The 20,681-nt window shown below is 36.3% G+C and overlaps 1 long non-coding RNA gene across 1 annotated transcript in view; it reads right to left on the reverse strand.

Moving 5' to 3' along the window:
- LOC122231752 overlaps positions 1 to 7,870 on the reverse strand; it is a 39,266-nt gene extending 31,396 nt beyond the window's left edge. The window contains exon 1 of the long non-coding RNA XR_006208987.1: positions 7,827 to 7,870. This is a non-coding gene — a long non-coding RNA (uncharacterized LOC122231752). The remainder of the gene's footprint in view (positions 1 to 7,826) is intronic.
- Between the last annotated feature and the right edge of the window lie 12,811 nt (positions 7,871 to 20,681).

Here is a 20,681-nt window from a genome sequence, read left to right on the forward strand (position 1 = left end):
GAGTGTGCATCAGAATCCCCAAGAGGGCTTGTTAAAACAGTGATTTCTGGGAACTACCCCCATAGTTTTTGATTCTAAAGATCAGGAATAGGTCCTTAATATTTGCATTTCTAAAAGATTCCTAGGTGATGCTGATACTGCTGGTGGGGGTGGGGGGACTTGAAGAACCACTTCATATGTTATACTTTTTCAATTCTCTAAATATACGTGCATGTGCATGTGTGCATGCATGTTTGTTTAAGTAGAGAGTAGTAAGGGGAAGTGAGAACAGGGGCAAATGTCTTATTTATCTCATAAACTCCTGTTCCTTGCACAGTGCAAACACTGTGCCTGAATTAGGATTGGTATGCTATAAATATTTGTTAAATTAAATTTCTTATACTTTGTGAAAATTTAATGCAATACTCAATATGGTGAAAACAGACCTGTCTTTCCAGAGGAAAGACATTTGAACTGACTCACATTTCTGCCAGAAAGGATTACTACTCAAGAGAAACAGAAGTTGTCTTTGTCTGTTTTCCCTAGCCCTGTGGCATTTAACATCTCTTTTGCTTCAACCAGGTTGAAGCCTGGGAGCACAGGGGAATAGAAACAAGGTAGCAAACTGAGTGTGATTTCTAGTTTGTGGGTGGACACACACACACACACACACACACACACACACACACACAGTTTTTGATGTATGTAACAACAAGCATAAGGGAAAATGCACTGGCTGCTATTTTTCATATCTGATGATAACTCTGAGAGTTCACTTCCTTCCATCAGGCTAGTAGGTTTGTTATATTGTGTAGGCACATGATAAGCAAAAGGGCCTGGAGATACTTAATCTTTGCTGTAGCTTCTGCCAGGTGAGGATATGATCCAAAAAGTCCAGTGTGCAGTGGCCACAGTAATAATAGTATTGTGTGTCTGATATTAAACTAAGAGCTTTACAGGGATATTTTTTTAATCCTCACAAAACCATATGATGTTTATATTGTTCTTTTTCCCATTTTGCCAGTTAAGATAATTAGGCAGAAAGTAAATAGCATGACTTAGCTATGTGGCTGGTGAGTCGTAGGTCCATGATTTGAACCCTGGTCTGTTTGACTACAGTTATCTTTACTTTCAACCATCAACTGTATTGCTTCCTGAGTGCACATACAGATATATCCCACAGAACAGGATAACTTAACTTACCCAGTGCATACAGCAGAGATAAACTGAATCAGAAAGAAAGCAGGTGATTTTTCCAGTGTCATACCGTGAATTATCAATAGAATCATAAGTAGAACAAAGGTCTTCATGTTCCTTGAGTCAATGCAATGGTTTTCCTAGTTATGATATTCTTGTACTTAAGCATCATTATTACTTTCTCATTCTCTTTGTGCTTCTCCATGACAACTGGGTGTCTTTTAGTCATCCCTCTCATGACTCAGTGCTGACATGATTTGTGCCCCATCTATACCGACTTATGCTACAAGTCCACTTCCATTTCCTCCCCCCCCATCCTTGTCAACTCAGTAGGCTTGAGTGTCTTCTCCAGTTATACTCATTTTAATTTATCTTCAAGCAGTTTATCCTGTATGTTAGTCTGATTCAGCCAAAACTTTAGGAGAAGTGACAAGAACTCCATCTTGTCTATCTCATTGGTAAGGGAATGATTCTGTAAAAGTCATGGAAGATCATTGGCTCCCTCTTCTTCATTGTAAATAACTATCAAGAATCCCCAAAATGAACTTCTCAGGGCTTTCATCACATGGACAAATGACAACATTGTTCAGCCAATGACTGCAATCTGTATATTCACTTATCTTGTTTAAATCTGGAGAAAATCTGGACAAGCTAGTTCCAGTGTCATTATTTTCTCTTTCTTTCTTTCTTTCTTTCTTTCTTTCTTTCTTTCTTTCTTTCTTTCTTTCTTTCTTTCTTTCTTTCTTTCTTTCTTTCTTCTATCATCTATCTACCTACCTACCTTTCTATCACCTATCCATCCATCTATCTATTTTTATTTTAAGAGAGAGAGAGAGTGTGAGCAGGGTAGAGGGGCAACAGGAAAGAGAGAGAGAATCTTTAGCAGGCCCTGTGTTAAGTGCGGAGCCCAATGAGGAATTCAATCCCACAACCCTGGGACCATGACCTGAGCTGAAATTAAGAGTCAGAACCTCAACCAACTGAATCACCCAGGTGCCCCTCCAGTGGCTTTATAATCACAACTTCTAAGACAAAGAAAGTACCCAAATTAAGAACATTAAATTTTCTCTGATCTCCTGGAAATGCTATGTCATCCCTTTCTATCAGTATCCTATGGAAGTTTGGATGTGATCCCGCATTCTGCATTACCAGAGAGGGCAATATAATGACCATAATGGTGATAATAATGATATCTTAAGTGTATTACTGTTTTGGACAGTGAGTGGAAAATAATGAATCCCAAGGAAAATTGAAGATTTCTTAATTACCTCATTTCCCACCAACCTAAAATCAAAATACAATAAGATGCTTTCCATGTTCTCTTAGATTCTTTTATTGGGTTAAAATTTTTCTAACCAACATTAGTAACTCCCTGTTCTAATTATTTATGATAGAGACTCTGGACCTTATTAACCATAGGATCTTGGAACTATTGATTTTCTGGAGCAGTGTTTTCCAAATTCTGGTCCAAGAATGAGTGTTTGCATGATGTTTCCATTAGTTCCTGGTTAAATGACTAAATAAATTAGTACAATGGGTAGATTGCAAAAGTTGCCACTCCCTAGTCTCCTGCATGGGATCTCCATTAAGACTTGTCTGCTTCCTCACCATGGTATTACCTTACCACCAAGAACAGCATAGCACACAACAAGCATTCAATACATGTCTTTTGAATAAATAAATGCAGTTTCCTACTTTGGTAAGTGCTGTTCTTTATTCTGTGATTGTGGGGTGTTTTTTTTTTTTGGTGTTAAAATGTCTTTTTTTTAAGGAAACAATGCTGATAGGTAAAAATTATTTTCAATTCCCTTACTTGTCAAAACTGAAGGCTGAGAATCCTATCTTGGTCATCAAAATTTGATTTTTAAAATTTCACTAGATTGAGAATATAACAACTTGGAAATCTTTGGTGTAATCTAATTTCTTTATGTAAAAATGGGAGAACTGCTGCTCAGGGAGAGGAAGTAGCTTGAATAAGACCCAAGTAATTGGATTATTATCAATTCCCCTGTGTCCCCTTTTATTTTATAAAATTATAATTATAGGTCGATTTTCTTTCTTTCTTTCTTTCTTTCTTTCTTTCTTTCTTTCTTTCTTTTTCTTATTTTTTCATGATTCATTGTGTTCTCTGAAAGAATATTATAAGGTCCTTGAGAATGTGGATCATTCTACTTTATAGGACTTTATTGTAAGGTCCTTGAGAATGTGGATCATTCTTTACTTTATAGGGTTAACAACATCCCTTGTTTGGGGTGCTATCCATGGAACTGAACTTCTACCTTGAATCCTGAGCTAAGTGGTATAGGTAAAAACAAGGAAATTCTTTTTTTGGATATTACCCTTATATGAAATATGGTTTACAAAATTCTTCCATTACCTTTTCATTTTGCTAATTATTTCTTTTGCTGTGCAGAAGCTTTTGAGTTTGATGTAGTCCCATTTGCTGATGTTTACTTTTCTTGTTTATATTTCTTGGTGTCATTAAAAAAAATGTTGCCAAGACCAATATTGAGGATCTTCTTTTGTATGCTTTCTTCTAGGAGTTTTATGGTGTCAGGTCTTATGTTTAAGTCTTTGATGCATTTTGAGTTATTTTTTGTGAATAGTGTTAAGCTAGAAGTATAATTTAATTGTTATGCATATATTTCTCCAGTGTTCCCAGCACAATTTGTTGAAGAGACTGTCCTTTCCCTATTGTGTATTCTTTTTTTTTTTTTATGTTTATTTACTTTTGAGAGACAGAGCATGAGCAGAGGAAGTGCAGAGAGAGAGGACAGAATCCAAAGCAGGCTCCAGGCTCTGAGCTGTTAGCACAAAGCCCCATGCAGGGCTCAAACCTATGAACTGTGAGATCATGAACTGAACCGAAGTGCGACACTTGATCCATTGAGCCACCCAGGCACCCCATCCCCATTGTGTATTCTTGGCTTTCTTGTCACGTATTAGTTTACTGTATCTACTAGGTTTTATTTCTGGGCTCTCTATTCTGCTTCATTGGTCTATGTATATATATTTTTTGTGCCCATATGGTACTATTTTCATTACTATGTCTTTCCAGTATAGTTTGAAACCAGACAGCAACAAACACATGAAAAGAAGTTCAACATTACTAAACATCAAAGGAATGCAAATTCAAACCACATAGAGATATCACCTCATACCTGTTTGAATGGCTATCATCAACTAGACAAAAGACAGCAGGTGCTGGGAGGATGTGGTGAAAAGACAGTGTTGGTGGCAATGTAAATTGATCCAACCCTTATGGAAGACAATATCGAGTTTCCAAAAAAAGATACAAATTGATTTGTTGTATGATCCATCAATTCCATTTCTGGAAATGGGAGTGAAAGGAAAGGAAATGAAAACAGGAATTTGAAGCGATATATACCCTCCCATGTTTATTGCAGCATGTTCACAATAGGCAAGCCATGGAAACAACCGAAATGTTCATCAATGGATGAATGGACAAAAAATATGTGATCTGTATGCATAATAGAATATTATTCCACCACGAGAAAGGAAGATATCCTGCCATGGGTATACCTCAAACACATTATGCTAAGTGATATAACTCAGACAGAGAAAGACAAATACTGTATGATATCATTTGTATGTAGAATCTTAAAAAGTCAAACTTGTAAAAAATAGAGAGTAAAATGGTGGTTATGAAGGGATGCAAGTGAAGGGAAAAAATTGACGTTAAGAGAACAACCTGCAACAATTAGTAATCTAATCACAGTGTATCTAATCACAGTGTAGTGAATAAGACAATATTGTACTATAAATATGCAATCTGATAATAAGTGGCCATCATATTATAGTATATAAATGTATCAAAGTCACACAATGTACATCTTAAACTTACACAATGATATATGTCAGATTCATTCAATAATTTAAAAAGAGCAAAGAGATCTTATTAATTGTCATCCTTGTTTCAGAATATAAATGAAGACAAGGAAAGTACATCTAAACCTGACATGTAAACGGAGTAAAAATCTGATCAGTCTCAGGTAGGAAAAAAAAATTGATTTATAACAGATCAATCAGTTCATAAAGGTGGATGAACACATAGAGCATTCACCTTGAACATGGATTTTGAGGCTAGGTTTGCAAAGGTGATTGATATCCCCTGCCAACCTACCCCTCAAAAATAAAAAAGAATAAAAAGAGGCATTCTTTCTGTGATTTATTGAACACTGATACTGCAAGAAAAAAACGTTTCTAATATTTAAACTAAAGATAAAATATGTATATATAAACACCTAAATGAAATGAACTTTACTAATGATGCAATGAACATTGGATAGATCTAGTAGGAAATATCATAGTTTACTTTTTTTAGTTTTTTTTTTTAATGTTTATTATTGAGGGAGAGAGAGAGAGAGAGAGAGAGAGAGAGAATGAGCAGGGGAGGGACAGAGAGAGAGGGAGACACAGATTCTGAAGCAGGCTCCAGGCTCTGAGCTGTCAGCACAGAGCCTGACGTGGGGCTCAAACCCACAAACTGTGAGATCATAACCTGAAACGAAGTCAGATGCTTAACTGACTGAGCAACCCAGGCGTCCCAATCATAGTTTACATCTACACATTTGCTGTAGATGCCTGGCAAAAATAATAGACCTCTCTTTAACTCTATTCGGTTATACCTTTTGTACTTTTCTACTTTACCTATTACTAATTGTTCATAAAAATCTAATTAGTAATTTTGTTGAAAGCTCTCTTTACACTAATTAGTGAGAGTACTGAAATTGAGCTGATTTACTAAGGAATGTTCTTTCCCTGTCTGGTTGTAAGTCTGATTATATTTCATTTTTTGCTTCTAACTTCAATTGTAATTTCTTATGTAAGTTTATTCATGTTTCTTGTAAAAAAATGTTTTCTTATATCTCAAATAGCAGTATAGTAAGTAAAGCTTCCTCCTTTCCTTTGTTTTTTATATTATCTGAGTTTTATACTCTTGCATGCATTAATTGTGCAAATTAAAAAACACACAATGAAAATAAAAATAAAATTAAGCCCTAATCCAGTAAAGGACCAAGTGCCTGTATTTTCTGCCTGACTCTAAATTTATCCATATTAATAAAAACAATTAAATAAAACCTGATTTAACTTGGTGTTTAATTTTACTGCATTTTTTTTATTATTAATATATCCGGGACATTTAAATACAGCCCTAAATGTTGCTATAAGATAGATCATTAAGGATGAGCCCAGATGCCAACTTGGTTTTCACTGCAAAATGCCCATATGCCAAAAGGGTGGGGGCGTGGGTAATTTGGGCTCCAGCAGCTCTGAGAAGACACATTCAGTATCAATGTTCCAATCAAACACTTGGCTATGAGCCCTTGGATGTCACTTGTCTTCCTCCTACTGCAGAATGTCAGCTGAGGAGAGCCTGTTCTTAAGAAGAAAAAAAGATAATAGAGAAAGAAGCAATCCTTCTGAAACTGGCTTGATGCAACTTGCTCTCAGTGCAATTATAGCCTTAGGAGGTGAAGTCATCCAGTCAGGCTGCTGCTGACTGGGGGGCAAAGTATCCCATCCCAGTTCTGCTCAAAGGAACCTATTAATTTCCAGGAGGATAACAAAGCTCCTTGTATATATTTCATAGAAATGGTTCTAATGGGTGAGGTCCAGCCCACTTGTGTGTTTCATCCACTTGTTCTCTGAGGACACATCTGACTTTATAAAGACAGCTTGAAATCTCTGTGTGTGTGTGTGCATGTTTGCGTGTTTAACTGTTTAGGGGTGGCCGTGGGACAGATTTATCAGAAAGATGTATAATGCCATGGCAAGAATTTCTGGTGAGTTTAATGCTGCTGAAATTCAGAAAAGGTTAAGTTTTACCTATTATTACAATTTTTGTATCACATTTCCATTTACGAAGTGCTTTCATGTTGCAATCTCTATATCCTAACAAAAATCCATTAATGCACTAAGACAGGCATAATTATCCCTATTTTTTCCTCAGATGATGCAACTAAGGTTACACTTCTTGCCTGAGGTCACATAGTTGCTAAGTGCACGGCCAGAACTCCAATATCTGACTCTTACCTGTAACTACAGTGTTCTTTCCCTATGCCCATATTGCTGACCGGTAACCATATAATAACTTATTTGTTTGTCTTTATGTTAACTTTAAATTCTGAACTAGCTGTGAAATCTAATTTATCCTTTAATGGTCAGGACATATTTTTTCTCTGGTATAAAAAGTCAATTTTTTCATAAAGTTGCAATAATAATACTTCTGACATTCAAATTGTCATCTTGCAGATTATTTTATTTGGATTGCAGAACAACTCTGTGAGATGATCAGGCAAGATGGAGTTCTTGTGACAGTTACTTTAGTGTCCATAAAAGTTTATTTTCCATATATAGGAAGTGCCTCCTGAGCCCATCAAATGCACTTCAGCCTTTGAGAATTTCTCTAGACCTTCTGTGGTAGCACTGTTTATTTTTCCTGATCCCAACTTCACCCCTGGATATCTTTCTGTTCTTCTTTTACTCCATCTCCTACATCCTGTAATCCCCGTCTTCCCACCCAGAACTCGACAGAGAATTGCACATCCCCCTTTATTCGGGGAAAGAGCCAGTTAAACCCATGTGACAGACAGAGAGACAGAAGCTCACAAAGTTAAACAACTTACCCAGAGTCTGCTGAAAACTCCTGACCAACATGGATATGGTCAGAACTCTGTCATTATGAAGGCCTATTATGAGGTATCCCACATGACAGCTGATGTCTATAACAAACATTTTTACCATGTGTCTTTGATGTACCTCTTACACATCAAATAAAGAGGTATTCTCTTTGGTATAGTAATTTCAAGGGCCATCACACATCCCGAAATACCTTCTCCAGTGATTGACTTATTGCCAGAATTCTACCATTGGATAAAAGCTTCATTATATCTTTCAATGCCCTTAGATGTTTTTAAATGTCATTGGGAGGAGTAAATATTAGCTCCCTTTCAATCACTATGTCATTGACTCAAACTAAGTTTTCAGTATCCTTGGCAATAAGATTGTGGGGAGAGAACATGAGGATAAATTGTGGAGGGAAGGAGGGAGTTGAATAGTATTCATAATAATAGCTATTTGCTATGTTCTAGGCACTGTTACACAACTCTACATACCTCTTACCATCTCCTGTTCAAAACAGTTATATAATGCGTAATATAATCAGAAGAGTAAATTAACTTATATAGAAGAAATTGTTTTTCCAAGGTCACGATGGTTGGAACAGATTTTTGTTTGTTGTTTCATATACCCATGATTATGCCTTTTCTGCTATACTCTCTGCCTCAGGTGAGATATTTTCAAGGAATTGGACAAAACAGACTTTTTTTAAATGCAAAAGTCACCACAGAGCTTCCTGTTATTACAACAGAAAAGGCACATCTGCCCTACTTCCCTTTGTAGGTCCATCACTTTTCTCTAACAGTGCCCTATGACCTAAACTTTTACTTCTATACCCTTCTTTTCAAATTATGCTATGTTGGTCTCAGACTGACAGAATTTGAGAACTGACTCAGCAATTTTTAGCAAGAAAGACCAATAAAAACTGTTTTTTTCTACCAGGTTGAAGTCACTGTAGCACTGAAAACTGTCACTAAAGCCCAGAGCAATTACTCCTGGAAATAATTCAGCTCACACCTGCCTCAGGTGCCGATCTCACTCAATGTGGGAAGTCACAAATGAGGTTTGGGCCTCCCCAGGATTTCTAGTTGTTCCTTTATCCCTCTTGGACACAAGCCTTCCACTTTTCTATGGAGGCCCAGGATGTAATTTATTGTACTCTGTTGTGCATTTCTGCCTCTTTTCTACATGTGCAAAAGTGAGGTTTTCTGGGAAAGAAATATTAGGCATTGTTCAGGATGTTCAAGAGGAATTTGATGTTGGATCTGGGGTAGAAACTATTTCCAGCACCTTTTGGAGTTTATCCCAAAGAAGTCAGTATGATAGTGGAAAAAGCCTCAGGACTGGAATCAGAAACACCTGGGTTCTAGGCTGAGCTTTGACACTGAGCTGCTCTCTGGACTTGGAGAGCCACACTGAATGACCACATGCCGCCTAGCGGTAATTTGATGTACCTGTAGTTTCAACTACGAGTGTTCAATACAGCCCTGTGGTAGGCCAAGATTGCCATTGTCGGAGCACTTGCAAGAGTTCTTTCTCAGGTTTTTGGACCTTTAAAGTAAGTCAACAAATATGACACATACAGGGATCGCCTCTAGAACTGCCATCAGAAGCTAATTTTTCATGGATTGTGAATTGGGGAGTGACTACTAATGGGTACAATATTTATGGGTTGATGAAAAAGTTCCAATAAGATTAGGATGATGATTGCATAACCTGGTGAATATGCTAAAAGCCATTGGAGTATACATTTTAAATGGGTAAACTGTATAGTATGTGAATTAAATCTCAAAAAAGCTGTTATTTTTATTTTTAAGAGGTCTTACAGATAATAACCTAGCTTTTATTTCCAGTTCCTGAGTTCATCCTTTGTTAGTTTTTACCTTGAGAAATTTGTGCCCTTTGGGACCAAGTGTATTTCTCCCCAGATAAAGGAAATGTATTCTTTCCACAGAATATTTAGGGCTAGGGTACGTAGTGGGCTTACTGTTTCTGCAACTGATAAAATAGAAACTTTCCTCTTTGATATGACATTAGTCACACTTTTGTGGAGGCAAATTAAATGTGATTTGAGGAAAACTAAGAAGGACCATCTATCTGAAATACCTACCTCTTCCCAAAAAAAGTCAGTTACTCAGTCTTGGGGTATAAGCTTTTCAGTCTCTGGTTCTCTTGGCAAATCCAAATCTTACTTCAAAGAAACACTTCACATCTTCAATTTAGGGTGAGCTGGTTGATCCGGTCTCTTCCCTACGTGATGTTGGATGTGATGATTACAACAGTGTTGAAATTCTTGGAGAAAGTATTAAAAAGTAAGGTAGGGACTGGAAGTGGAAGAGAACAGAGAGAAGATACGAGGCACCAAAAATAGTCTTTGCTAAATTTATAGTCTATGGATTAAAGCCGTGAAGAATGTTGAAGGTAGGAAAGGTGACAAATCAAAGGTCAGGGTGGCCTTGGTTCATTCACACACTAAGTTGCAGGTTGAACTTGGGGAAAGAATGCTGTTGGGAAGAAAAGGGACTATTTAGTTGGAATTCGTTAACATGATTCACTCCACAGGTGTGTACACTTAGAAAGATGTGCTTGATTAGGAGAGGAAAAAGAGGAAGTAAAGGAAATTGTTTAAAAAAGTGTAAGATGGCAGCAGAATTAAGACAGAAATCATTGAAGACTAAATATTTTTTATACATTCTAAAAAATGCATTCATATATTTCATATAAGAATACAGGCTGTACATGTTATTTTTACATTATTTTTCTATATTATAATTATACATTAAAATTTATAATATTTTTATACATTATGAAATGATCGCAATAGGTCTAGTTACCATCTGTCATCATACAAAGTTATTACAATATTATTGACTATATTCCCTAAGTTGTGCATTACATCTATGTGACTTATTTATTTTATAACTGGAAATATGTACCTGTTAATCCCCTTAACCTATTTCACCCATTCCCTCCTCCTTCCCCTCTGGCAACCACTAGTTTGTTCTATCTATGGATCTGTTTCTGTTTCATTTTCTTGGTTTTTTTTTTTTTTTTTTTTTAGATTCCATCTATAAATGAAATCATCTTGTATTTGGCTTTCTCTGTCTGACTTATTTCACTTAGCATAATACCCTTTAGGTCCGTACATATTGTTGTAAATCAGTAGGTATTTCTAAAAAAGGTTGATGTTGTTATTTCCTCCATGGATAGTTACTGCATACTCCATGGACTTGGGGAAAAAAACCCCACACCTCTAAGACTAATGAGAAACTGGTATTACTTGAATTGATTTACAAAACCAAACCACACACAACAAGCCAGTAATTAAATTGAACACATCATAAACATCCATCTTGATTTTACCTTCTGGCTGAGCAGATGATGCTACCTTAAATTTTTAAATTTTATGACACAATGCTAATGCTGGTATAATACAATAATGGGGCATTAGCAGTAGGAATAAGATCATCTGTCTGTTATTGGCTACTTTGTGGAGAGGGAGAATGTATTGCTATTATTAATGATGTTTCAGGGTCAAAATCATAGCTATTGCTAGGCAAATATTTTTGACACAGAAAGAGTGAATTGAAGTAGAGAAAAACCTGGGATTTTGTTCTTTCTACAGCTCTGCCCATTTCTAGCTGTATGAACTAGACCAAAACCTTTCCCCTCTGAGACTTGGTTTCCCCATGTATAAAATTATGGTATAAGATTAGATAAACTTTAAGTCTTGAATTTAAATATGATATGTGTCCCTTAAACTAGGACATTTAGCCAGACAGAACCTAAACATTATAACTGTCCTATAAATGATTTTGTTTCATTATTTAAAAAAATATGTTTATTTTTTGGGAGAGAGAGCACATGCAGAAAAGGGGCAGAAAGAATCCCAAGTAGGCTCTGCACTGACAAAGTAAAACCTGACACAGGGCTTGATTCATGAACCAGGAGATCATGACCTGAGCCGAAATCAAAAGTCAGGAACCAGGAGATCATGACCTGAGCTGAAATCAAGAGTTGGACACTCAACCAATTGAGCCACCAGGAGACCCTATAAATGATTTTATAAAAACAACTCAAAATTTGGGTTCAGAGGAACCAGTGTGTGACTGTCAGATTGGCTACTTCTTAGTTGTGTGATCTCTTCACTAATCACTTCGATGGTCTGAAGCTCACTCTCTCTGAGATTGAAAATGGGTATAAGTCAGTATCATATTATATATCTTACAGAGTTCCTGTAGCATACAAATGAAGCATGTAAATATACTTGAATTTTTATGTTTTTCGTGGTAGAAATGTTGGCAGTAATTAGTAGTATTTAAGTGGTTGTGATAACAACTTATATTTATTGAGCACTAACTGTATGCTCTTCACTAGTTTGAACATTATATGGGTACTGTCCCATTTCATCCCCATAATAATCATTTGAGAAAGGTGCCTCAATTTTCCCATTTTATAGTTAGATAAAATGGCTCAAAAAGTCCAACTTACTTGCTCAGTGACAGTTAATAAATGGTGCCACTCAGATGCAAACCTGGGGCAATCAGACTCTGGAGTGTGAGCTTTCACCAACTGTGTTATACTGATTTATTCCTCCAGTATAAAATAGATTCAGATTTCTATGTGGAGATTTCTACTTCCAGCAGTGTTCTTGTTTGAAATGAACATTTCCACTAAGAATACTGGAAAAGTTATACCCAAAAATTCTGCTTAAAGATATTGGAGATACTGCTACTAAAGCAGTAGCAATCAAATAAAAAAAAAATCACTGGGTGTCGAAAAGATAAATATTGACCAAGGACTATGAGAACATAACAGGACCACAAGAAATTCAGATATTAAGAATGATGAATTTCAAATAACTCTAATATGCTCAAGATATTAAATGACAAGATGGGAAATTTCCATAGAAAACTGATATTTACAAAAGGAATAAACATCTCCAAAAAAGAATAAATGGAAACAACAATATTTCAAATTAGTATCTCAGGGGATAAGTTTAACTGTATATTTAGCAGTGTAGAGAAGCGCAAGAAAGAAGAAAATACCTAGCCTGAAACACAGACAAAAGGATGCCAGTGCAAAAAACAAAACAAAACACAACAACATAAGGGATATGGAGACACAATGAAAAGACTTAACATAAGTAGAATTGGGGCCCCAGAAGAAGAGGGGAGAAAGAATGAACAGAAGCAATACTTTAAGAAAAAATGGCTTAGACTTTTCCAAGGAGAAGATATATATTTGTTTATATATGTGTATGTGTATATATACATATACATATACATATATATATACATATACATATATATATACATATACATATATATATATATATTCTGACACGAAATTACTAATAAAAGTGTATAGTCTTGGAGTTATTATTCCTTACTTTATAGCTGGAAGAGACCTTTGAGATAATGGAAATGTCAAGCAACTCATTGAAGTAATAGTTGAAGAAAAATGGAGATTTATGGACACTGTGCTTTGAGAACAGAAGGGACCTTTGATGATGTGGAATTTGTTTGAGAGACTGAGAAATGTGGGGGGAAAGATGAAGAAATTTGGGTTCAGTGTCTTTGCTTCCTCAGATATGTAGAGCATCAAGAAGATCCTGGTTTGGGGATCAGAAGAATTTGGGGCCCAGCCATTAGACGTGCGTTTTGAGAGAGGATTAGGGAAGTGCCTACTTCCTATTCACTCAGTCATTAATGTAGCATTCAACTTCTTTGAAGCCCAGCACCTTCGTTTGGAACTAGGAATGACAGTGCATTCTTCACAGAGATTTTATAACTGGCAATGTATGCCAAGAACTGCCCTAGTGCCTGGCACATTCAAGGTCCTCCATTAATGTTAGCTCCCTTTCCATTTTTTTCCTCTGTATTAATTATGAAAATTATTTCCGAGTTTTGTGCAGAGTTCCTTATTTTCCTATTAAAGTAGCAATGGTTTTCTGCCAAGCAGAACCCCAAAACAAGGAATAAGAAAACGTTCCAGAATAGAGCAGTTTTATTGCCAATAATACCTCTTTGGTATTGGGTTAAATTGGGTAAATTTGGTATTGGGTAAATTCAGTTACCCAGATGCTTAGAGAAAAGAAACAAGGCAGATATTTAGAATTCACAGGTACTTTTGAAAAGCCAGTGCCCCAAATAGCGGTAAAGGAATCAGCTAATAGATAAATGTCTCACTCTTTAAGAACACTAACCAGTATTCCACCAAATACCACTATTTGAGGGAGCTTTCCTATGAATGGTTTTATTTCACCAGTAGGTTATGGTTTCACTTTCTACTTTATCACCTTTATCACTCAAGATCTTTTCCTTTCTCTAAAAGCGTGTGATTTGCTGTTTCTTGTTTTCCAGTTTCTCTCCGGTGGCATATTAAAAATTCTTTTTAAACATACTTATTAGAGTTGATGTTTTCTGTATTACCAACCAACCAATAACATGATGTTAAGTAACATGCGCTAAGCAGTTTTTACCCAAGCACAGCAAAAACTCTATGGTCAGGTTGGGGTGGGGGGGTGTGACTAATGTCTATCCTGGGGTGAGTCAAGATCTTCTCGTTGCCCCTACCATACTTCCAAAGGTTCTAGACCATTCTAATATATGTTGTCTTTCTACCATATTTATTTAGTGGTAATATTGTTGTGAAAGCTGGATGAGGTAAACATGTGAAGTCTTAGAAAATAGAAAACTTTAATAACTGTTGTTATAATGACGAGGCTGATAATCATGATGGCAGCCAGTGTTTTCTGGCAGAAGTTACAGACACGTTTAAGACAAAACAAAGTTATTCCTCTCCACAGGGAAATGTATAAAGCATGCTGGATACAGAGGTACTACAGGTTGAAACTATAATAAGGTTTTGGGGCGATGACATTAATTGAGACTAACTACTAAATGTACCACAGTTAATTTAAGGGAGATTACTCTATCATATGATCATGGATATAAGTTCTCCAAAATGCCTTCACATTTGAATGTCCATTACACTTACTCACTGTCTAACAAAATATAAAAAAGCCAGGAAGCCTGTCCCATGTATGATTGAGAAAGGGTCACTTTCTGTGTATTAAAATGAGAGTTTTTCTATCTCTGGCTACTTTTGGCTTAAAAGGAAGAGTGAAAATGATAACCATAGGTCCGTATTTCCATGTTAATTTGTGGTCCAGAGACATGTTCCCACAAACAAGTTCCATAGTATTTAGGAAGCAACAGGATATCCTTGTTGGAAAGTTAGGACGACCAGAAAAATATTGATTGACTTAAGCGATCATTGTAAGATTGGTGACAAAAGAAAAATGTGCTATTCAGTTTTCCCTTCAAGGAAGCTGTTCGCCCAGGCTACCAAAAATGCTTGTCAGTAAACAGCCTTCAGCTGGCAGCAACTTCAAGGATTGCATCAGCTGTAGAGAGTCACCCCATCCAATCTCATGGTCTTCCCAGGTGGCCCACCTTCCTAGGTGGCTCACATCCAATGACTGATTGAGCCTGGGGATATAAAAGCCTGGCCATTTTGGAAGAATGCGGGCCATTTTATTTCCTGACTCCCCTGTGGGCTGGCCAAGCTCATTTTCTCTCTCTGTGGAAACCTGTTTTCTTCCCTTCGCTTTCACAAGTGTTAATTGCAAGGGTACTCCCTCAATAAATATACTGCACATTTCATTGTTTCAGAATTTGCTTTCCAGAAAATCCAACCTGAGACAGATTTTGTACTATATGGGGTAAGTAGAAAAAACTCTGGATTTAGAGACTGAAAATTGTGGATTCTAGTGGTGTTTGTGACACTTAGGCAACCTGGGGCTAGGTACCACACGTGTCTCAATGGTGGGCCTTTGTGTGCTGTGTTTGTGTGCGTGTAAAATACAGATAAAAAACCATTCTCATGGCATCATGTAAGAAATGAAAGAGGCGCACCTGAGTGGCTCATTTGGTTAAGCATCTGACTCTTGATTTTGGATCAGGTCATGATCTCACAGCCCGTGAGATGGAGCCTGCTCGGGATCCTCTCTCTCCCCCTCTATTTCTGCCCCTCTCCCACTCGTGCTCTTTCGTTTGCATACACACACTCTCCCTCTCAAAATAAATAAATAAACATTAAGAAAAAAAAGGAGAGAATCATGGTGGATGTGCTCTAAAGGTGGTAGGATAATTTGTAAAGCACAAAGCATAATGAAGATGCTAATTACTGAACCATCATTGTGTATTTCTTTATCCTCCGAGCAAGACTTGTGTAGATTACTGTTCCTGTATGAACACACAAACACAAATGCTAACACATTTCTATCTTGAATACTCTGGAAAAACATTTTGAGGGAGTTCTTAAGTCATCACAAGCTTGGGAAATGTTTTTCTTGTCAAATGAATAGGTAAAAATATAACTGGTAAAAAAAAATGGGTGTCTCAGACTTTATTGTAATTATCCATATTTGTATTCATGTAGCACAACTTCATTCACTTTCATCTTGATATTGAGCTTTCTATGGAGAGAGGAATACAGAGAGCTACTATATAATATTTAGTTTGAATTCTGTTTTTTTCTACTTTATTTCAGAGAGAAATTTAATATTTTATATTTTGAAGATGCCATAAAGAACAAAACCAGATAGAATTTGAAAAATTGGGTAAACATGCATTTGATAACCCTATAAGGGAATCAGGAATCACAAAATCCAATTCCAGTGCAGAAACATAGACATTTATATCTGGCTTCAGCGAGCCTGTGGTTATGTCCATAGCTTGTAAATCAAAAGGAGGAGTTTACCAATTAACAGGACTTCCAACTTCAAATGTTGCTTTGTATTCATTCACTAATTTGTTCACTCAAAATAATTTAATGTACAATGTACAAAGCACATGCCTCCTTAAAAGAAGCATTTACTTCCTTTTGGTAACTGTTCTATGCCTAGAGTTTGGCACAGTAATTGGCACAGGGTCAGTGCTCCAAAGCGTTTGTTGAATTGGTACATGAATAATTGAATGAAGACACTGCTATGGGTTCTGTAGCTGAAAGCCAAAATGAATTAGACCTGGATCGTAGATCTTTGTCTCTTCCTGATGCCTTTCACTGAATGTCTCCTCCTCTGCTTAGGCTATAAATATTGTGGGTTGTCAAGGTCTTCACTCTCCTTTACCTAGGCAAGTTCATCAAATCCAACATTTTTTTTTCTGTTAACTAATTGGAAATATACATACAGAAAAGTGCATAGATCAAAAGTAGACATCATCATGATTTGTACACCATGAATACACTCATGAAACCAGCAACCAGATCAGAATGCAGAATATTCACAGAAACCCACTTCAAGCCCAATTTGAGTCATTATCCCTATATTTCAATTTTAATTTTCATGAGGTTTTAGTTTTACCTGTTTTTGAACTTTATAAAAAATGGAAATACACAGAAGGTGTTCTTTCATATCTAGCTTCTTTTGCTTGATATTGTATTTGAGATTGATCCCTGGGTATAGTAGTAGTTCATTTTTATTTCTGGATATTACCCATTGTATGAATACAGCATACTTTGTTTATCTATTCTACTGTTGATGAACATTTGGCATTTGAGTTGTTTTCACTTTTGGCTATTAAGATTCATGCTGCTGTGAATAATCTCGCGTGTCCTTTGGTGCACATTGTTAGGTGTTTTATAGAGCATGTATTTAGGAGGATAGTAGGATATGTACTTTATACTTTAAATATATGTATGTATTACCAAAGTGGTTATGTTGGATGAACACTGTATGAGTGTTGCTACTGTTGCACACCCCTGCCAATACTTGCTATTTTTGTTTTTCGGGTTTTTTTTTTGCTTTGTTTTGTTTTTCATTTTAGCCTTTCTGGTATCTCATTGTAGTATTAATTTACATTTCTTTAATAATGGATTTGAGCTCCTTTTCATCCATTTGAATATCCTCTTTGGGGAAGTGTCTGTTTGGCCATTTTTCTGTTTTTCTATTGATGTTTAGGAGTTTATGTATTCTGGTTGTGAGCTCTTGTTAAATAAATGTATTGCAGACATAGTCTCCCACATCACTGTTGGACTTTTCACTCTTTCTATTGTGTTTTGTTTCGTTTTATGATGAGAGGAGTTCTTAAAGTCTGAAATAGTCTTGTATAAGAACTCTTCCCCCCACCTGCCTCAAGATCATAAAGATAATTTCCTATGATCTCATAAAAACTTAGTGTTTTACTTTTTCTGTTTAGGTGAACATTCTACCTAGGTTAATTTTTGCATACAGTATGAAATAGGACTTGAGATATACTTTTTCCATATGGATATCCAATTTATTTAGCATAATTTACTGAAAAGACCCTGGTTTCCCTACTTCACTGTAGTATCTGTCCCCTTTGTCATCTATCATCTATACATATATCATCTATACATATATCATCTATCATCTATACATATATCATATGTATAAAAGGTCTGTTTCTGAACTCTTTTTCTTCCATTTTATTAATTACATTGGTCTCTTTATCTCTATCCTTATGCTGATATAGCATGATCATTATTACTATTACTTAGTAATAAATCATGATACTTAGTAAGTCTTCCAACTTTGTTCTTCTTTTTAAATAGTTTTGGTTTTCTTGTATCTTTGAATTTCTATAACATTTTAGAATCGGTCTATAAATGCTCTCTCTCTCTCTCTCTCTCTCTCTCTCTCATGCACAAACATCCCAAAAACTTCAGTGAAATTGGTTAAAAATTTAAAATCAGTTAATGCAACTTACCACATTACCAGAAAAGGGGGAAATATAAATATTTTAACTCTATCATGCTTTGAACTCCATAATATGATTTCTGACATTTTTATTATTTTTATTTATTATTATATTCTTTTTACTGTTATTGTTACTTCCTATTTCCATCACTTACTGCATTCCCACACAACATTCCCACACAACAACTGGTAAGTAGTAAACTCTTACCAGTCTTGCCATTTCACAGTAGTTCATCGACTACTTTTTTCTTCTTGAGTTGCTCTCTGCCTTTGTTTCCATGACCACTCTCTTCTGGCTTACTTCATCCTCCACTGGCCCTGCCTTGTCTGTCCTTTAGGGGTTCACTTCTCTCTACCTGACCCTTAAAAGTTAATGTTTCACTGCCATCCTTCACTGATTTTACCCTGTAGTCCCAACATCCACGTAAAGCAGAGGAACAGCCAAGCCCTTGTGAGGAGGCAGAGAAGAAACTCCTGGTGGAAGGAGTTAGGTCATGGAGTTTATATCCTCAACAAAAAGAGAAATGTGTTAAACAAAAATCAATAATACTGCTTTTACCTTCTGCTGGTGATTGGATGAAGCCACCCACTTCTGTCCCTCAAATTTTAACTCTTAAACCTCTAGAACTTCCTTAGACTTCTTACCTGACCATGTCCAAATATCAAATGGATGGTCACATTTAAATGTCCCATAAATACCAAACACCTAACACATCCCCAAATAAACTTATAACCCAGCCCTATCTTATCCTACTGGATGCCATGTATGTGTGAATGATACCGTCTTTGACCCAACTGCTCCAGCCAGAAACCTAGGAATTGTCTATATTTCCTTTTGGTCAATATTCAGCTCAGATGACCTATTCTTCCAACTGTTCTTCCCAGGGATTTTAGCTGCATTGTGTGTATGTATGAATTATTAAATACTATATCATATTCTTATATCTTTTGAATATCTATTCTATTTGACTATAAGTTACTCAGTGGCAGACACTATGTCTTATTCACCTTTGAATACCCAGTGCCTAGAATAGTTCACTACTTGTGAATATTCTCGAACTAATCTGCATTTAAAGATTAAGTGGGGTAAGTGTCAAGGAAGTAGAACAGATAGATTGCTGTAGCGGTCACCAGAAGGAAAGGATTCTTGGGACTGGGAACATCAAGAAAGGCTTTATTGAGCAAGTGGTAGTTAAATAGGATTGGACGACTGGACATGGCAGGAAGGGAATTCTGGACTGACACTTACTAGTGGTATTTCCTGCAGCAAGTTGTATAATATGTGTAAGCCTCAGCTCTTTGTAAAATGGGGAGTCATTATGGTATTTTACTGCATTTATAAGAATTAAATGAGTTAGTACATGTAAAGCAATTATGAAAAAACCTGGCAAACGATAACCACTCAGTAAATGTTAATTGTTAATATTAATGAGAGAAGAACTCAAACACAGGCAGTTAGGAGAGTACAGAGCACAGGCAGAGTAGAGGAGATTGGTGTGGTTTGTAAGACAAGACATGAAGTAGAATTACTGCAAATTTAGGTGGAAAGTGAAGGGAGATAGAATTCATAGACGACAGCAAATTCCCTAAGTGGTATTAATTTGAAATATATAATTGTCTGAATAGTATGACTTACTTAATGGAGATAAAGCAGCTATATATAGCTGGCATGTAGGCCTTTACTACCTCAATTTTGTGCCCGTATTAGACAGCAGGTGAAGGCTACACTTACATGTGGCTTCCACGTTCTCCATAAATTGACAATGCCTGCCGAACCTATCAACCCGGAATCTACTTAGAATCTCTGAGTAGCTGGTGATTAAAAAGAATGAAATCTTGTCATTTGCAACAATGTGGGTGGAATTGGAGGGTATTAAGCGAAATAAGCCAATGAGAGATTGACAGATACCCACTATTTCACTCATATATGGAACTTGAGCAACTTAACAGATGATCATAGGGGAAGGGGAGGAAAAATAAGATAAAAACAGAGAGGAAGGCAAACAATGAGACACTTAATACAGAGAACAAACAGGGTTGATGGGGGTGGTGAAGATGATGGGCATTAAGGAGGGCACCTGTTGTGATGAGCACTGGGTGTTATATATAAGTGATGAATGAAAAAAAAAATATG

Source organism: Panthera tigris, chromosome A1 (genome assembly GCF_018350195.1).
Source record: "Panthera tigris isolate Pti1 chromosome A1, P.tigris_Pti1_mat1.1, whole genome shotgun sequence".
In the NCBI taxonomy this organism is placed as follows: domain Eukaryota; kingdom Metazoa; phylum Chordata; class Mammalia; order Carnivora; family Felidae; genus Panthera; species Panthera tigris.